The sequence below is a fragment of the Pteronotus mesoamericanus genome, unplaced genomic scaffold, assembly GCF_021234165.1.
Source record: "Pteronotus mesoamericanus isolate MK-2021 breed Mesoamerican mustached bat unplaced genomic scaffold, CSHL_Meso_final contig_56, whole genome shotgun sequence".
NCBI lineage: Eukaryota > Metazoa > Chordata > Mammalia > Chiroptera > Mormoopidae > Pteronotus > Pteronotus mesoamericanus.
The window spans coordinates 6889263-6910054 of NW_026555201.1; positions in this window are offsets into that span (position 1 = coordinate 6889263).

Below are 20792 nucleotides of genomic sequence, written 5' to 3' on the forward strand. Positions count from 1 at the left end.
GAGTAAGATACCTTTTCTGTTTTCAATAGAAATGAATGAAAAGTGGATATTAGAACCATTGACATGTAAATAAAAAGGACATACATTCACTTCTATTTTTATTAAATATTTTATTATTATTCTATTATAGTTGTCCCAATTTTTCCCCATGTGCCCTCCTCCACCCAGCCCCACTCCCAGCTCCCACAGTCAATCTCCACACTGTTGTCTATGCCTATGGGTCATTCATACATGTTCCTTGACTAGTTCATTTCCCTACTTTCTACCCTTTGCCCCCTTCCACCTCCCCTCTGGTTGCTATCAGCCTGTTCCTTGTTTCCATGCCTCTGGTTCTATTTTGCTTGTTTGTTTTATTAGGTTCCTCTTATAGGTGAGATCATATGGTATTTATCTTTTACCACCTAGCTTATTTCACTTAGCCATAATATTCTCTTGTTCTATCCATGTTCTTATGAAAGATAGGAGTTCCTCCTTTCTTTCTGCTGCTTAGTATTCCATTGGGTAAATGTGCCAGTTTTTTGATCCACTCATTTATTGATGGGCACTTAGGTTGCTTCTAGCACTTGGCTATTGTAAATAGCGCTGCTATGAACATAGGGGTGCATAGGTTCTTTTGAATTGGTGTTTCAGGATTCTTAGGGTATAATCCCAGCAGTGGAATTGCTGGGTCAAAAGGAAGTTCCATTTTTAGCTTTTTGAGGGAATTCCACACTGTTTTTCACAGTGGCTGCACCAGTCTGCATTCCCACCAACAGTGCACTAGAGTTACTTTTTCTCCACATCCTCATCAACACTTGTTGTTTGTTGATTTGTTTATGATGGCCATTCTGACCAATGTGAGGTGGTATCTCATGGTTATAATTTTCATCTCTCTGACGGCTAGTAATTTTTAACTATGGGCCCTGTGTGTGTCCTCCTTGGAGAAGTGTCTATTCAGTCCTTTGCCCATTTTTTAATTGGATTATTTGTGTTCTTGTCACGGAGTTGTGTGAGTTCACTATATATTTTGGAGATCAAACCCTTGTCCAAGAAATCATTGGCAAATATGTTCTTCCATGTGGTTGGTTCCCTTTTCATTTTGATGATGGGTTTTTCAGCTGTGCAGAAGTTTTTTAATTTGATGTAGTCCCATTTGCTTATTTTTTCCTTTATCCTTTGCCCTAGAAGAAGTATGGGCAAAAATATTGCTGCATGGGATATCTGAAATTTTACTGCCTGTATTTTCCTCTTGGACTTTTGTGGTGTCACAGCTTATATTTAAGTCTGTTATCCATCTTGAGTTTATTCTGGTATATGGTGTAATTTGGTGGTTTTTTATTTTAAATTTTTTCTTTTTATGTACCTGTCCAGATCTCCCAACATCACCACTTCTTTAAAAATACAAGAAAGTGTCATTTCCAAATATATACCCTTATTCCTGAGGTTTGGACTCACATACATAAGGCAATTAGTTGTTCATGAATTATTTACTTGAAGGTTCTGTTGAAGTGCACCATGGCTTCAATTATTAATAATTTGGAAGCAAAACACAAAATCACAGTATGTGGAAACTTTTTATTAAGAAAAGTAAACAGGTTAAAAGTTCTCTGTTCTACTATTTTTAAAGCTTACACAGATGGAATTTTTTTTAGTAATTCATCAGGTATTTATTAGACTGTTGCTATTTACTTGGAATCATGTAACTGCTACAGTATAAAGATGATTGATTAAAAACCACATATCAGAACTCTTTGCATCACCACAATATCTTATTAAGATGTATGCATATATGTATATCTTAATTCTTGCATTCAGTTTGTGTGTGATGATGACCACAGGGGTAGAGAAAAACTTTTCTTTTTTTAAAGAAAGTATCACTGAAATTCTCTAATTTCAAAAAGGTTAAAAAAAAAAAAAAGACTTCTGAGTGACACTGGTGGAATTTTCTTAAAGAATAAGTGGAAATCAGAACGGACTTCCCAAACTAATGCTGCTCATCCCCTTACCTGTGCCCCAGGACACAGCAGTCTCCTTGAGACTACATAGCTCCCTCTGGCCTAACACAGATGCATTTGGGGCTCGGAGTCAGTCCAGAAACCCACGCCCCACGCAGCCAGTCCCAACAGGGCCCGCTTAGCCTCAAGCAAGACTGGGCTGAGTGTTCTCAGAGAGTGTTTTCTCTCATCCTTTCTCTTACCTACCAACCCAAATAAACCCCAAAGCAATTTTAAAGGAAAAGAGAATGAAATTTAGCAAATTTTAGAGAAGAAAGAATTTTAAAAAGGAGAGAAAAGAAGTAAACACTGGAAACCATACCTACGTTGGGAAGTGGGGCATTTTCTGATTCGGTGAAGATTAGCCATGACTGGCAAGATGGGGCCTACAACATGTACAGTTGTTTTGTCAGTGCCTATTCAACACTATGATTATAGAAAAAATCTGAGTTATTTGAGGGTAAACTTAGTCAATGAAAGATTCTTCCAGTCTGACCATTGCTTTACAGCCAAGTCCTGTCTGCCACCTGGGGGCAACACAGGAATCCTAGGCTTTAAAATTAAAGTTTCACCTGCTTTCCTTGTCTCTACAAGTTTGAGAGGTAAACCAGTCCTGAGGAGGGCGTGTGGGTATGAGATCTTGATTTTCTGTCACCACAATGACTATAAGTTCTGTGATATTTTTCTGTGAGCATTCGGGTACTCTCATGCCCATTTACCAATAACTGTGGTCTCGTCATTCCTGGTTGGGTATTGGGTGTCACGACATGATCTTGTTTACATCCTGTGGTGGTCAGATTATGAATCATAACTCCTCAAGGAAAAGCTTTGAGGGTAGAGTACTGAGCCTGCTGATAATTACTAAGGACTGTTAGGATCTCTGAGTTCTGTTCCTATTTTTCCAAAGCCCCACCCAATGAGTAGACCAAGAGATTTTAGTGTTGCCAGGCAAACAATTTCTTGGCTTGGACAGTTAAAAATTCCTATGGAGTGAGTGGCAATGCACACATTGTTACCCCCACCAGAGGATTCCAAACCCCTGGGCTCCATGCTATCTCTGTCCTAATCCAAACCCCGTCAGAGGACATCTGGAAACCCAGGTATTGTAATGCTTCTTAATTTTCAGCATGTGTTACTGAATGCCTACTGCATGCTGGTTTCTGTGTGGGCTCCAAGGGTGAATAGGGGGTAGGGATTAAAAGGTAAAAGTGTACTCCCTGCTGTTTTATAGGAAGGAAAAACGTAAATTCTGAAAAGCTTTAGATCTACAAGTGTTCTAAGCACATTGAGAAAGGCTTGGTCCACAGTCAGTGATCAAGGACAGTTCAATTGAACAGGATGTGACTATCTTGGTGTACCTAAGTTTGACAAATTTCTTTAAACATCACTGATAATCCCTAGTGTGCATAGAGTTTTTTTTTTTTTTAATCTTGGAATTTTTGGAATTCCTAAAATTCTAGGGAACAACAAGAATATTATCAGGCTGGGGATAGTCTACTCCGTGGCTCTCTGTAGACAGTGTACCAAGTGGTTGGCTGTGTGGTTAACCAAACCACAAATGAGCTCCTTAGGGGTCAACATGGAATGCATATCTAAGGCTTGCTGGTGATGAGGCCTTTTTCAAAGTAATTCACAGTATTCCTATGCCAAAACCATAATATTCCAGAAGCCTATCTCAGAGCCTAGAGCTGCTTCAGAAAAAAAAGCCTCTTTTTATGTAATAGACTCTAAACTGCTTTGTGGTGAAGAAGGGAACCTTCTTGGTGAAGAATCCACATGAGCAAGGATGCCCTTGGAACAATCCTCAAGGCCAGTAGGTACCTTGTTGTGTCCTCTCAGAGTCCTTGTTCCTTTCCTCTGGAGCACAGGCTTTGGCATGGGACAGTCATCCATGTGATCGTTGGATTACTGTCTGCCATCCTCCCTTGGGCTCTGTCAGTGCAGAGTTTAGGTGTGCTTTCAGTCACTCCTCAGTCCTCAGCACCTAGTATAGTGTCTGGCACAAAGTTACCACTAAGCAAATAAACCAGAACTTCTGTGAATGAACTTACACTCTATTTAAGAGTCATACTATCAGGAGTCAGTAAGCATACCTGCTACTATTAACTCTGTCAGCTTGCAATTCTGCTCTCATCCTGACACTTTTAAGGAAAAAAAATACATACACATGCACATATAAAAACATATTATACACATATGCATCTATAAACATGTACATGTATGTGGATATACACATACATACCTATATGTGTTTGTGTGTATATGTATGTATCTGGCAGAATCATACATGCAAATAACAAATTGAGACAAATATATACAGTACATATGATCATCTGTTAATATCCTTGTTGTATAGTGATGAACATCAGTTAAATAAAATTAAAAGAGAGAGAGAGAATCTGGCTGTTTCAAAGTTGCCAGTAGCTTCTTTGTGTACAGTGTGGTTGCACACTGCGATGATTTTGGGAGCGGGAACAAACCCCGATGCCTGGCTCTCACCCCAAGAGGTTCTGTTTACTTGGTGCAGATGTGGCCCAGGCATTAGGAGTTTCCAAGAATAACCCCAGGGATGCTGGTCCGGAGCTCCGGCTGTGAAGCATTGGCCGAGGAACAGTCAGCAAGTTATCTGGGGGCAGGTTTGGTCCCTGAAGGAATGACTCTAAATCTAAAGGTGGTTGTTACTCCTGGCTGCAGAGAAAGTGCTTCAGGGAAGGAGACCTTTCCTTGGGGTTTGACAAAGAGGGCAGGTGCAGCGGGGGACCCAGGATCCTTTCAGGAGAGAAGAGATCACAGTGTTGACCCCTACTTTTTTGTGGTTGAAACTTCCAGTGGCTTAAGATGATCCCAATGAAGCTCCACCAGCAGGAAAAGATCCCTATGGATCCCAAGAAGAACATTTCGTGAGAGAAAGGAGAGTCTGATAAGCTGGGCCTAAAGTGAGGCAACCTTCACAGCAGCAATGATTAAAACAGTGGCAGATTGTTCTCCAACTCTTCTACCCAAAGTGGCTTTTTGGCCTCTGTCAGGCGTTTGGCCTACAGTAGGTTGCATACAGTGATTGACAGGCCCATCAGGGTGGCACGGGCTGGGAGAGTATCAGTTCTCCACTGGAAAATTGGATAGTATGTTGGCAAAACCCAGCAGATGTGCACCTTTCTTCCAGATAGTTTAAAAAATATATTTTATTTATTTTTAGACAAAGAGGAAGGGGAGGGAGAAAGTGAAGGAGAGAAACATCAATGTGTGGTTGCCTCTCACATGTCCCCAACTGGGGGACCTGACCTGCAACCCAGACATGTGCCCTGACTGGGAATTGAACCAGCGACCCTTTGGTTCGCAGGCCAGCATTCAATCTTCCAGATAGTTTGAAATCTCCTTGAGTGCAGTGGCTCTCCTGGGCTCTACAGCTTCAACCTACTTTGAAAATATCAGGAATGTGGTTAATTATCAGCTTGCTCCACTTTTTTTCCAGCTGAGGGTTAGCTTCCAATGCTGTTTCCTTGTCTCTAAATAGTTTTCTTGGACTTGTGAGTGATACCTCGTTGGAATGAGGAAAAAGAAGTCTTTATACATGAGTACCTTCTATGTGCTGAATGAGAAAGTTTAAGAGGTGCCTCAGCCATGATGTTCGGCCTCCGGAGCCCTCTGAGCAGCAGGGGCACCACAGGAACACGGAATTCAATCCAAGTCTCAACAGTCCTTGAAGTCTTTTGCATGCTCTTAGTGAGTCTGAAGGAGCGTCACTTCAGATGTGGTGAGAAGCTGAAATGGAAACTATTACATCAAAACATTTCATTTGGTGGTGGGGGAGACTATTTGGAAAAATTCTAATTTTTTTAAGGAACAAAGAGAAGTTGATGAAAGCATCTGAGGTTATAATGACCAAAGTCTCCACTGCCTCTTTTCCCTCCCCTCCCTGTCTTCCAAAATGGAGAGAAGAAATGGAGCCAGAGAAATGTCTTAAATACTGTAAGTCTGGCAGGCCAAGCTTTTTATCCAGGATAACATGTAGTAGTACAGTAATACCTTTTAATTACGGTTGTATAATTATAAATAGGAAAGAAATTAAAAGATGAAGATGAGGTTTGTAATGAAATTACCATAAATACCATGGCAAGCTTTAAAGTCGTCATGAAAATTCATAATACAAAAACATGAATGTGGAGATTAACTTCTACCAAGACTAGAAATTAAAATTTTGTGGATTTGTGGTCTTCCTTGTTAGGTTGGTATTTCCTCCTCAGTACACATAAGCACTATTAGTCATGCAGACAGAAACAGCTTTTTAAAGAGCCAGAGCCCTGGTTGGCAGCTCTTAAGTTCTCCAAGCCACTTGGGCAAGCTGACATGGAAATGACTTGGGTTCCAAAGACAAATGGTGGAAACATCAAAAGAAATCTAGTCCAACTGTCTGGACGTTTTTGATTACCTCTCCTTTTGGATGTAGGCATGTATTTTGTTTGTAATGCACGAGTTTATTGCAGTTTTATTTATAGACCCATCTTCCCACTGAACTGACAAATTGTCATGAGTGAGGACAGGGGATCATAATTGCAAACTGCTGCATTGGTCCTGGGGCCAGTAACCTAAACGATTAGACTGGATCACTTAGACAGGTTATATCATCACAGGTGAGTTTCTGCTTGTTAAAATACTGCTAATGAGATCAATATCACAAGTTCACTTTCCACAAGGCTGTTCCGTAGCTGCACACTCCTAAGACATCTTGAAAACATGACACCTTGATGAGAAGAGAGGTCAAATAAGTGAGTTTGGCCCACTCTATTGCAAACTGTTCTCCAACATTGTGAAAATGCTTAACATTAGTGGTTGTAGATTGTGTCCTCTTTTTGCACATGACAAGAGACTTTTTAATTTTTCTAAACCAAGAACAATTGTCTTTCCACTTCTTTACTGCCATTAGCTTATGGGCTAGCAACAATCAATTAAGTGGTGTATTTTTGTGCCTCTGCTATGAATAAGAAATTATGCTGTGATGGCTACCTAGGATAATAGATGATACAGAGAAGTAAATTTGAGGATGCCAAATAGAGGAAAGTATTGAGGAAAAAAGGCAGATTAGCGAATGCCTTGTGTCTTGGGGTTTTTTGGTTCATAGGCCATCACTCAATCCACTGAGGCACACCAGCCAGTGGGTTTTCTTCTTCTTTTTTAATTGAGTAGATTATGGAGAGCCATTGAAGATGTTTAATTATGGAAGTGACACAATGGCAGTGGTATTAGGGATAAATTAAAAGGAGAATACAGGGAAAGCTGGTCACTGCGTGGCTTAAAGACACTGTGGAACAGGAACTAAGTGAGAGTCACTTTTCTTTAGCTTGAGGCCATGGGAAAGCTAACGCCTCGTTCTTAATACCAAAAGTGGTTGCAGGTCTGGCTCCTGAGAATTGCCTCTTCCTTCTTCCCATCCCCCCAGTGGGGGATCACTAGCCATTGGGGGGATGGGAAAACTTCAGATGAAGGACCCAGCTCTCTTAAGTATTGCAGTACCCCAGGTGGAAGGAGGGGGAGGTTCCTGGAGGGCAGGGCCACCTGGTTGGGGATGTGTGTGTGTAGTTGTGTGTAGTGGTGGCAGAGTTTGAAATGGTCAAGAAGAAGTGGTCTTGGACAACAGAGTGCGAATTGACTGTGGGAGCAGGGGGTGGGGGAGGGATAGGTGGAGGGGGTAAAGGGGGAAAAATTGAGACAACTGTAATACAATAAACATGACAAAAATTAAAAAAATAAAAGTAACTTATTAAAAAATTTGACACAGGAAAAAAAAAGTCATATCCTTCTTCCATCCCCCTTTCTAAACTCTCAGGAAAGAATCAGTCTAAGCCCTGGGTGACTTTAATTAACCCCTCCATCTCTTGCCACATTACTAACCAAGACAGCTGATAGGCTGAATTCACTGGGAGAAAATAGGAGAGATTAGAGATGTTCACCTGCTCTAAAAGAAAGGTAACAAGCTGAACAGCCTATAACAAAGGAGTTAGAATTAGTGGATCAGAAAGCACAGGAATATAAAATAAACATAATATCCTCAAAAATATTAGAAATAGAAAAAGTAATAAGCATCCATAGAGCAGATCCAACCCAAGACATTTGGTAAAAAGAAGGAAATAGATGAAATGAGAACTCAATAAAGGAATTGAATAGCAGAATGGAAACCTTGGATGAACTAATCAGTGACCTGGAAGACCAAGCTCTTAAGCATCAGAAAGGGATAAGAAAGAGAACTGGATAAAAGAAAAGTTCAGAAATACAGAATATAAAAAGAGAAGTGCCAATATAATAGGGATCCCAGAATAAGGGAGAAAGAGAAAGTAGTGAAGAAATATTTCAAGAATTAATGACTATAAATAAAAGGCTTTAGATTGAAAGCATTTTCAGAACAATCATTCTAGGAAGATGCTAAGGATATCAGTCAGTGCCCAGTCAGGAAAACAAATCATTTTAGATTGCTCAAGCTGAGAGGGATTTCACACAGGGAAGCTGGAAGGCCTGGAGGAAAAAAAGGGAAAGGGTGTTCTACTCAGAGCTCAGGGAGCTGAGCCTTGTCTGGAGCCACTGCCAGTGCTGCTGGAACCACCACTGCGGCTCTAGCTGAGGTGCTGCCAGGAACGGATGGCTCCGACCTTCCATCCACCTGATAATCAGGTGCAGGTGCCCAAGGCAGGCTGCATGGTGTCCCCTCATTATCAGCCAAAGAAGAGAGAACATTTCCCACTGAACTAACTGCCTGAGTCTCAAAGATGCCGCTGCAGTCGCTGGATTAGACATGCCTTTTTGTGGGCAGCAGCTGTTACCAGCCCAAGCTCTTCCCACCTGCCCTTGGTCATTTACATCTACTCCACTCCTTTTCTCCCTGGCCTCCTCTCTGGGTTCTATTTTATTAACAGAACCAACAGAACAAAGCCCAAGAAACTCATTCCCAAGCTGGTCATTCTCCAAATTTCAAATTCCATCTCCCTCCACAACCCATCTGCTGTTGTTTACTTTCTAAAATCTGCAGTAGTTATATTTTATATTTTGTCCAGAGTCTGTAGGAGTTAACAGAGGGAAGGCTGTTCTGTAAGCAGCTTACACTGTCATACTAGAAGTAGGACTCTGCATTATTTAAAATGCATTGGGTTAATGTTTGAAAATGTTACCCTGGTTACAGTGGGAGAGAAAGGATTAAAAAGCTTAGGAATCACTGGGTCAAAGCAACTTGCTTGGGCTTCCATGAAAGACCATAAGGATTCAAAAATTCATGTTTTTTTCCTGGAGTAGAAAGAACATGGACTGTAGTGCTTGACGGATCTGGTTTAAATTCTAGTTTCACCATTTACTAACAGAGTGACCTCATGAAAATGAATTAATCTGTGCTTTAGTTTCCTCATCTGCAAAAATCAGGTAATGGATTGTACAGGGTTAATGGGAACAATATATGTGAAATGCATGCAGGGGATTGCACGGTACACAGGGGGCCTTCCACAGAGCTTTGTACCCTTTCCTTCCCTTTAGTACCCAGTTATTTGGTAAGTTCATAGTGCCGACATATTTTGGCATTTGCTGGACCATTATTCAGAACATCCAGTGTGAACGGAAAGCAAACAGCTCAGCAAGAATGGCTGTCTTTGTAGGGAGAGTGTTGGTGTGTGCGTAGAGCTGGCTCTTCGCCTGGGATGCAAGGGTCAGCAGGGCTGCCGCCAGCCGTCTGCAGTGTTAGCCAGGGAAATCAACTCACAGCCCTGCTGGCACCTACTGCTGGACTTGGGTAAACATAATTACAGCGTTTAAAGAGAGAAGAGGGAATGCAACCAAGATCCCCACTCACCATGTAAACAGGATGTCCACTGAATGGCAGCGTAGAGATGTTTATGTTCTGTTCAGGGGACAATTGACAAAAGGCCGCTGGGAGCCTTTATTGCTGCCTGGGGCAGTAGTCTGCCAGCAGTGGCGGTGGCTGGGTTCTTTCCAGCAGCTTTGTCTGCATTGCGAATGTTGAGCTTCCACAGAGAACTCTGGGGCTGTGCTGTCTGGAGCCAGGATGTAGTCCTTTGAGATGCAGGGTCTGGTTATCTGCTCAAGGCCCTTCACATGTAGATAAAGGCATTCTGATGTTCAGTGCTCAGTTTCCAGCAGGCCTCCTGTGACCTGGAGGCTGGCTGGTTGAGGCCTCTCCAAAATAACCTTAATGATAACTACTCAACGCAAGGTAGTGGGCCGAATATTTCACATGGATTATTTCATTTAACCTTCATGATAAGGCTTTGTGGGTGACTTTATTGTCCTCATCTTACTCTTGAGGAGGTTCTGCAAAGATAAGCAACTAGATTTGAAGTCTGATCCCTAGATGGCAGAGACCATATGTCAAGTTTAGCACTCTATCTTTATGGCCCAGCAAAGTGACTGAGAAGCCATTTGTTGAATGAATGATTAAAAGAAATTCTATCAAAATGCTGCTCTCCACTGATTTTTCTGGGGAGCACATTTTTCTACAATGAGAAAAAGAGCAGGAATGTGTTTCGTGGTTTATCGCACATGTTCCTGCTTCTGCCCTGTGACTCAGGGCACTCATTGGTCAGTGCTGGCTGCAGTTGAGTCTTGGGTACAGGCTCAGGCACCATGGCAGTGACTAATTGTCCAGGTGTCTAACCAAGTGGCCAAGTCCTGCTTTAGTCTAGTCTTCTCTCACATTCTGGGCAAGGAAAGCCTCTCTCCAGGCCATCCAGTCCAGCCCGCTCCCAATACAGTAGAAACAGTGAAAACAGATGCTTCTCTCAGCTGGCTTTGTCTTTGGTGCACAATCCCCAGACAGTGGTTTTGCTGCCCCTCTTCCAGGACACAGGGAGTTTGAGTGGGATTGTGAAGATAGGCTGAGCAGATTTCCCAGGGATGCCAGGAGGTGGTCCCTTCCACTTTGTAATTCCACACGGAATTGGCAGAGACCTAGGAGCCCTTTAGTCTTCTGATTCTTGAGTAAGAGAGAGGAGACATGCTCATTCTTCAGGATAGGTTAGAACATTGATATGCCCAGTTTCACAGTAGAGAATGGCCTTTATCCAAAGTCTGAACTCTTAGATTAGAGGGAGATACAACCTTTTCTCTCTCTATTCAGGTCTCCTTCTGGGGAGGCACATGGGTGGTGACAAGGACTCTCCATGAAAATGGTCATGTCCCTACTTTAGCCAGAGGCCACCATTATTACCTCAGTGTTGTTAGCAAGTTATTGTTAGCAAAAAATAGGTTCTTTCTTTGGGTCAATGCTTATTAGTTTAATAAATGGTATTCAAGTTAATGGTCCAAGTTTGGAGAACTCCTCTTTCTCACTCTTAACATTTCTCCTTGTAGTTGCCATAGGAAATGCACATTTCATCACACTTCAGAGCTGGTTCCAGCTTTCCCGGTGTGAGTTTGACTGATCCTTTGCTGAATGTCACGATGGTCAGGCAGTAGGGATCACAGAAGTTCCAGGTGAATGCATAGGAACTAGAGATGTGGAAAATGTCAATACTTGTCTTTGATGCAGGTGGCCTTCATGCTCTGCAAGAAGTTTTATTAGTAGCAAAGTGATTTAGAATCATTTCCCCTCAAGTTACTCTGTTTTGCCTAAAGCACGTTGGCACTGTCACAGGTGGAACCCAACCCCTGACTGCTGTTTATTCTTGTGACTGGAAATTGTGATACCATCCACTGTGTCAGCCCCTCTCCATGCATTATTGGCCTTTTGCAGCCTACTTGGGTGTGTGGCCAGGAAGGGCTGTGCCCCTTTCCTCTGGATTCCCTTTCTCATAGTGTCCACAGGGCTCATGCTGCTGCTTTTACTGGCTTTGCCTGGCTTTTAACACCTTCCCTTTGATGGGGCCCCTGGCATCTAGATGGTTTCAGAAAACACCACGTTCCTCCCATCAGGCTTGGCCAAGGTTACACTTCTTCCCAAATCAAATTGCAAGAATGTTTTTTGCCTACCAAAGTGACAGGTCCTTCAGGTAACTTTAGAACATAAATAACAGTATTTAGAACAGTATTAGCTTGATAACTCCAGTTTTATAACTGGAGAGACCTAGAAGAGCACTCCAAAAACAGAGTAAGTGCAAGTTCAAGAAACGAAGTAAGATCATTCAAGTGTCCGGGGCCTAGGACTCTGACTGTCAGTCTCTAAGTTTCCTTTTGCTCTCCCTAGGGAGTCTGGAGCTCTTGAACAATCAGCCTTTCTTTGGTGGTCTTCCTGGGCACTCCGAGGGCCCACACATACACACAAAACTCCTGTCATCAGCATTTCCATTCATGTGGCGTTCTGCTGGGGCCTTTTCTAGGCTTTTTCTAGGTTAGACTCAAATACTGCATTTGAAAAAACATAAAGGTATTAGCTGTTGTTATGTTTGGGAGGCAGGAAATATTTCAAAATATTTTTATGTGTTTTCTACACTTAAAAAAAGGTCAGAGTAGGATTCAAAGCATCCAGAAGATGTTTACTGTTAAACCTGAAAATATTTCTCTATTTCTTTTAATGTCAATCCTCTCACTTAAGAATCAGTATAGTGAGAGTCCCATTTTCCAAGGCTCTAATGTCTTAACAGTTTTGCTGTTGGTTATTGCTTAAATAAACACCCAGAGGAGCTATTTTACCTATCATAAGACATATCAAATGTGCCCTTTCATTTTCTGTATTCCACATGGATCCTTGGCCCTGGCTTTCAGAGCTGAGCTCAAGTTCTTTATCAGCCTGAGCTATGGCAGACAGAGCTCTGAGTCCTTCTCAGCTCGAGGGAGTTGTGGTTCATCTATGGGAGATTTTTGCCAACAGAGCTGGACTCTCCTGGACCTGCAGGAAACGGGGTAGGAGGGGAAGTAACTGCAGCTCTGCAGCTGGGTAGACTATGGGTTCTGCTGACTTTTGCTTGGCTCATCAATGGAAGAACAAACATGATAATCAAATGGATGCTCTAAATTGATATGTGTTGAGGAAGAATAAACAGAGTGAATCAAAGGAAAATGGGTTGAGATCTGCATAGAAAGAGCTTGAAAACAGATTAGAATTAATTAGGGCTGCTGCTGGAGGCTTTTAATGATTCAAAGTGTTTTTTTGGATCAGAGAGTCACGGGACTCTTTTAAATTGAGTGTTTCTTTATTAAAAAAAATGAGCTAGCAGATTCTCAAAATATATATAAATTGGGCTTTGGCAGGAAATCTACTGCTTCTTACCATCAGAGAGTCATGCAAGTCTCAAGAATGGCAAACATCTGTTTGAAGGGCATCCCGACCTTGGCTTGGCAGAGAACTCAGAAGAAACAGCATTGGGATTTGATGTGTTTCCATTCAAGATAGCAAATGTGGCAGGTAGCAGTGTGTCCAAGTATTAAGAATAGGGCATCTATTCAATCGGTATTTACCAAGTACTCACTGTATGTCAGTTACTATGCTGTGTGCCTGGGATACAAAAGTTACTAGGACACACATAGGACCCAAATAGTTTATTACTTCACACAGATGCTAAGATAAACGTTCACAGTTTGTTGTCATAAATATACTGAACCTTTACTTTGGTTCTTTATTGTGCAGCTTAGAATTCAATGGGCAGTTACGATGCATGTAATTCACACCAGTGGGAGAAGCTAAACCTAGTTCGCTATCATGCATGTACCCTGGATAGCTAGTCATTTTTGAAAAGTCCTCATCTAAGAACACTTTTTCATTGCTTTTAGAGAGAGAGGAACAGGTTGGTGGTGGGCGGGGGGGGCGGGTGGAGGGAGACAGAGAAACATCAATGTAACAGAGAAACATTGATTGTTTGCCTCTTGTAGGCTGGGGATCAAACAACAAAACCTAGGCATGTGCTCTGACCAGGAATGGAGCCCACAGCCTTTTGGTGTATGGGATGATACTCCAACCAGCTGAGCCACACTGGTCAGGGCACTAGTCATTTTCTTTTTCTCTTGACCTGTTTACTCATTAAAATATTGGCAGACTGTGTTAAGACTAAAATGAAAATAGCCTGAGATTCATAGTGCAAGTTCACTTCTGCAAACTTAGTGTCCAATATTGTCCAGAATTCATAATTTTTCTTACTGATTGTAGGTAAATGGTAGCTATATTATGCACCCAATGGGTACTAGGGCATTGTCTTTTAATGAAGCATTTTAATATCTCTGCCATTAGATGATGAGGTATGCACATTGACCCTAATGTAATAAGGACTATAAGTAACCTCCCATCACTTCATGTCAGGCATTGCTGCCAAATGAATTATAAAAAAGATATAGTTTTCAAAGTTTTTTTTTTATTTCACAATTGTAGATAAGGAATGATGGATTTATAGTATTGATGAAGATCATTCACTATTACCCAAATAGTTTATTGCTTCATGCAGACCCTGGAATAAAAGTTCACAAAATGTGTTGCCATGAATATACTGTATCTCGGCTGTGCTTATTTCCTCAGATTTACCTGGAAAACGATTTTGACTTCTCTCTACAAACAAGTTCAATTGGAAGAAAAACAACACTCCCACCCACTGAAGATATTTTGCCATTTGTGTTTGGGTTCTTTCCCCAGGCTGCAAGGCTGGCCATCTATTAGAATCGCCCTGCTCGCTGGCTTCCTATGAACCATAATGTGATGTGGGAAGTGGAATTCCACCAGAGCCCACTAAAGTCTCTGCACTGGAGCCAAGAAGTATTTTATTTGATGCACTAAAACAACATAAAGCTAATATCCTGGCCTGTAGCCCCAGTGGCATCGGCATCAGTGGGCAGATGGAAAGCAGGGGTGGGTGGGATATGAGGACGGGTTGGTGAATGGAACCACACTAGTCTCATTTCTGTATCTTGTGCACTCCAAACTTCTTTCAAGCCTAGGACCTTTATACTTTCTCTCCTCTCTTCTTGGAACATACTTCCTTGTGGCTTTTGAAGAATTAGTTTCTTAGCATTTAGTCATCCCCTTCAGTGGCACTCCAGAAGGGCTGTTCCTTGGCTCCCCTATTTAATGTTGTCTAGCTCCGGTTGTAATGGGCTTCAGAACTCAGGGTGCCCCAGAACCTAGGAAAACCACCCACTAACCTGGCTTGGGGGATGGAGAAGTGGAGGGTGGCCATTAAGATTTACTTTGCATTACTATGAGAGACGGGTGCGACTTTAGCCCGTGATGTAGCCAGGGGCTTGCTGCAACTGCAGGAGAGCTTGGAGGTGGTTCCGGGCCTCTGCCTCATGGGGCCACGCCTGTCTGGAATAATATTGGCAAGCAGAGAAAGGCAGGAGATACAGGGACTGGCAGAAGGTAGCCCATTGCAGGACGAGTTGGAAATGGGGTCAGGCGGGAAGCTTTGGGACAGGATTTGAACTGGATGCAGCAGCCATTTGCTGTCTTGGCCCTGTGGGTTGAAAGGGTGCAGAAAGACCCCCACCAGCCCTCCCCGAGGAGGTGCCACATGGTTTTGGATTAAGAGCTGGAGAACACAGTGACATGGCTGATGGTGCTAGGGATTGCGGGACCTGTCCAGCCAAGCTCAAATTAATGGGAGATGCCTGAGAGCTGAGCTGTGGAAGGAAGTACTCAGCTGTGAACTTCCGTTTTTTTGTTTTTTTCCTGAAAGATGGTACCTCTGGCTGGCATATTCTGAAACTGGCCTGATTTGGCAAAAGGGAGGCAGGAGTGGGTGTGGGGGTTGGGTATTTTAAAGGCAGGGGGACTTAATGGCAGAATTGTGCCATTATTCTACGTCTGTATAACTTTTAAATAAGCAATTCCTTTCCTTTTCACCAAACTCTAGCATTGGGAGTCTTGGTGGCAGGCAATTGGCCACCAGACATGTTTCAGAATTGCATAGGCTGGGATTCTGTAGCACAGCCATTCTTTATAATGTTACCCTATTTTATTTTCTTCAAAGCACTTCTTAGAAATGACCTTGTTATTTGTTTACTTATGAACTTGTTCATCATTTTCCTCCTTCACAAAGCAAAGACATTTCTGACTTGTTGAAAGGATCCTTAGTCCCTACAGCAGTACCTGGCATATTAAAGGATGCAAGAAGTATTTGTTGGATGCATGAAAGCCCCCTGCAATACCACTGGTTCCCTTACTTTACTTTTTATTTTTTCCTCCTTACTTTATAAGGCCTCCTCTTATGTCTCCCATTCCAAATCCCACTGTTCCTTTTGCGACAAATGCCCCAGAGAAAAAATATTGTAAATGTAGGAAATGTGGTAGAGCATGAAGCATGGTAGAATATCAAATTAACTTCATAAACTGTGAATCATAAATCATGGCCCCATCTGTTCTGTGACAGTGAAAACAGCAAAATTTCCCACAAGATAGAAACTGAAAACAAAGAGAAAGAGTTTCAACCATAGCGAGCCTGTTACTATTACTTTGGATCATCTTCTCTCTCCCCCTGTTCCTCAGCAACCATTTGAGTCAGGCAATGCCTTTCTGGAATAGACCCAGAAATCTATTCATAGTAGATATTGGTTTCCTCCCATTTAAGAGTTTCTGCCTGGCACATAGAAGCCACTCAACAAATGTTTGTGGGCTATCAATGGCAAATTCTGCCATTACAGATTTATTCTCAAGTCAATTATTTTTTTCCCCCCTAAAATGAAAATATCCTTTAGGAGACATCACTTACAAAAGGAAGCCTTTTCATTAACAACCTAGTATTAATTAGTATCTATCTCATTGAAAGACTTGATGAGGCATAGAGTTTTTTTTAGCATGGGTCATGACTTGGGCAGGAGAGGTCTAGGTGAAGCGTGGTAATAGGGAGCACAAGGGCCCTGGTTGTCCTGAGAAGTGATGGGGGACTAGGAGGGGCCACAGGAACAAGGCAGAGTTTCCAAGGTCAGTGGTTCACATTGCAATTTTGCATAAGGCCGTCATGGTAGAGGATGCTGTTTTGGGAGAAGTGGTACCTTCAGTTTATGTCTATTGGCTAAGATGGGAGGTCACCAGAACATTCCAGGACTGACCAAACCAGTTTTATTTAGGAAAATTAAGTTAAATAAACATTGATACGCAGATGACATTTCTAGATAGGCTTCCCAAGAAATGGATAGCAGTGACTGCCTCTGGGGAGTAGAAATGAGGGGTTTTAATTTTCTAGAGTTTTAATTTTTTCCCAAGACAATGTATTGATTTCAAAACTATATAATTAGTTAATAGTTAAATATTACATAAATAGTTAAACTATTATGTAATAGTTAAAAGATCAAAATCTTTTAACTATTTTACCACATTAAAATGATAGCTGAATAAAAATGAATATACCAACAATTGTAATAAAATAATAGGGGACTGTCACAAGGTGCAGATTAACATACTATATAAAAAAACAACAACTTTGGATTTGTAAAAGGATTATTCATGTATATTTTTTGGTCTTCTTGAAAAACATTGTTTAGCCCTCTCAAGATAGAGAAGTAGCCCCAGAAGCAAACCCAGCAATGGTTCCGGAACACAGACCCTTAGACTTAACTTCTCTGACATACTGTTCCCTACTCTACTCTCCTCATGACCCACTTTCCTTTTCTCTCTCTCATTACCCGTTTAGATGGCTGCCTCTTTTGATTGTTTTGAATTCAAACCCTGCCAGAGAAGAATTGACTGTCATTGTGCAGTACTCAGGGCGGAAATAGTTTCCTAGGCTTTATTTCTCTTGCATCTTTACTGTAAAGTGCAGTCACCTGCGGGCATGTGCAATTGCACCTGATCTTTTCAACTTGAAAGTTTCTAACACCTTCTGCACTTAAGAAAAAAGCCAGTGCTGCTTTCTTACACTGATACCACACCGAATAGGTTTCCAGAAGCTCTCACCTGCAGTCCTACTTCATTCCCAGTATAGAGAGGGACTCTTTTGCTGTGATTCCCTCCTAGAACAAAGGGACTGTTTGTCATAATTTCACAGAGGGAAAGAGGGTTTACGCCGCAGGTGTGAAGCCATTATGATTTATTGCTGTTGGGGAGTAAAAGGTCTTTCCAGCTATCATCTGCTTCTGGAACAATGTAACTTGTTTAGACTAAAAGACGCTAAGCAAGCAGGCACTCTGCTTTTATCCAAGCATTAGTCAAGCACTTTTGATAATTGCTGTGTGTTTAAGAGTAGAATTGTGCAGAACTGCGGGGATATTAGAGTGGCATGAAACAATTGTGGAGGTTTTCTTTTTCTTTTCCGCTCTTCCATGTGAGGGTCAGAGCAGAAGCTGCCCCGTGCTCCATTCCTGTGCCCCCACACCTGTAGTATGGACCCTTCAGATGAGCTGTCTCTCATCTTTCTGTAGCTATGGTTGAGTGACTATAGCTCAACCATGGTTTGAGTAGCCATGGCTGTGACTCTCCCCACACAGGTCCTCATTTGGTTTGTGCACATGCACACACATGTACACACGTGCTCCCTACAACATGCACTGGTACTCTGCTAGGCACGTGGTGAGGCATAGTGTTCATCTATTCAGCCAGTTAGCAAATTGCCCTCCACTCTAGGTGTCTGGGTACATGAGAAACCAGATAGATAAGGTTTCTCCTTGGAAGCAGACATTCCACTGGGGAATAGAGACAGTAAGCATATATGTATATAGTGTAATGTAGAGTAATGATAAATGTAAGAAAAAAATAAGGCTGAGGAAGGGTTAGTGACATGAGGTGGGAGGCGCCTTTAGATTTGACAGAGAAGGCTTCTCTGTGGAAGCTTCATTTTAGCAGGAATTTTGGGGAAGTGAGGGAAAGAACTATGTGAAGTATAGGGACAAGTGTTCTGGCTGAGGGACTAGTAAGTGCACAGGTCCTGAGTCAGGAACTAGCTTGACTCCTGTCCTCAAGTTGCTCCCATTCTAGTGAAAGAGACACTTAAGTAAACAGGCAATTGCAATATTGTCATTTATCACTTAACATTTACAACTGTCTAACATTTTGGTATTTAAAAATGTAGGCTATTGCTCTGGCCATTGTGGCTCAGTTGGTTGGGTGTCGTCCTGTAAACCAACCGGTCAATGGTTTGATTTCCAGTCAGGGCACAAGCCTGGGTTGCAGGATTGGTGTCCAGTTGGGGCACGTGGAGGAGGCAGCCAATTGATATTTCTCTCTCCCTCTTTATTCCTTCCTCCCCCCTCTCTAGATTCAATAAGAAAATAAAGTAAGATAAAAATGAAATGTATGTTATCTAATGTCTTTCTTCCTCAATAGAAAATATCATATATATCAGGAGAACAGAGGTTTTTGCATTTTTTTTTGTTTACTACAGTATCTCCAGGACCTAAAAGAGCTGTAGGCACATAGCAGATGCAGAATGTTACTTAAATGGATGAAAGAATACCACATCTGTCTCTCTGCTCCTAGTTCCTCTCCCCAGAGGCAACCACTCTTATTAGGCCCCGGGAAGAGTCTGTTATTTAAACAGACCACCATGTTCTCCACCCAGCTTTCACTTGGGGGCTGTAGGTGAGTTTCTGAGTCTGCCAGGAGGAGGGCCATGCCACCTCCCAGCTGTTAGGTGGGCTGCAGTGGACACTGGTCCTCTGAGGCCCATAAGGACCTGGGTGCCCTCCTGATTGGGGAGCAAAGGAGGAATCAGGGAACTTGGCTAAACCTTGGATTCCACTTTCAGGCTTTCATGGGACTTGGCACTTAGGAAAGTACATGTCCGCTGCCCCACACAGTGAGCCCCCCCCCCACAGCTCATGGCCAGACCTTGACACAGTGTATCTGGCAGAAGATACTGTTTCTGTGTGTGAAGGTGTAAAGCCAGAGCTACATACAATCCCCAGTACAGCCACACATGTTGGAGCCTTTAGTTTTGCAGTGGATTTGATGTATGACCCTTAAGCAGGATGTTGTCCTGGGACTAGGTTGACCAGAAGGAACTTATTCACATCTCAGAAATACTCAAGGATGAAATTGTCTAGTCAGGTTATCTGGGAATTAAAAATGAGTTTCTGATCATTTCTTCTGTACACAAATAAGGCAAAACTATTCCTGAATTTTATACTCGGGGTACGTTACAATTTATAAGTATTAGGGAGGGAGGAAATTAGTAATTACTGAATATCCATTATCCTTGATAAATTAGAAAACTATGGTCCAGAAAACTTAAATGTACCCAAGGCCACACAACTAGTAAGAGGATGATTATTTTTTATTAGTTTTAGAAAATTAGAGCAGGATTCCTTGCCTCAAAGCAAATTTCTGGAAAGGCAGTTTTATTCTGATGCCTACAAGTTCCCATTTAGGTTTCATTCTGTTTCTTTAAATCTCTTGGGTCAAGTCACCACATCTTTGGATTTTGAAATACTGACCACAAAGCCTAGCGCATTGTAGATGCAATAAGTGTTTATTAGGAAACAGAACAAAAGACTTAATTAGTCGCTAACACTTTGTGTGAATTAGAATTAATCTGTTAATTTTTCCTTCCTGTGGGAATAGCGTGCTCACTAATTGTAACTGTTACAGTGACTTCCCCAATTTCAGTTAATGGCCACTGAATTCTTCCATTTGCTTAGTCCAAAATCCTTAGCGTCATCTTTGACTCCTCTGTTCTCACACCTCACCTCCAACATGCCATCCAATCCTGTTATTCCTCCCTTTAAGAAATGTCTCGATCTGACTAGTTCTTACTCTTGCCTCTGCTACTGCCTGCGTGCAAACCACCATCAGCCCTTGTCTGGATCACTGCCCTGGCCTCCAGGATTCTGCCCTTGCTCCCTCTAATACATTGCCCAGAACAGCTGCCAGAGGGAATCCTGTAAACCATGTCAGATCACATGACTCCTCCATGATCTGTGCTCCACTCTTCAACTCCATCCTGGGACCGTTTTATTCCCCTCGTTTCATTAGGATGT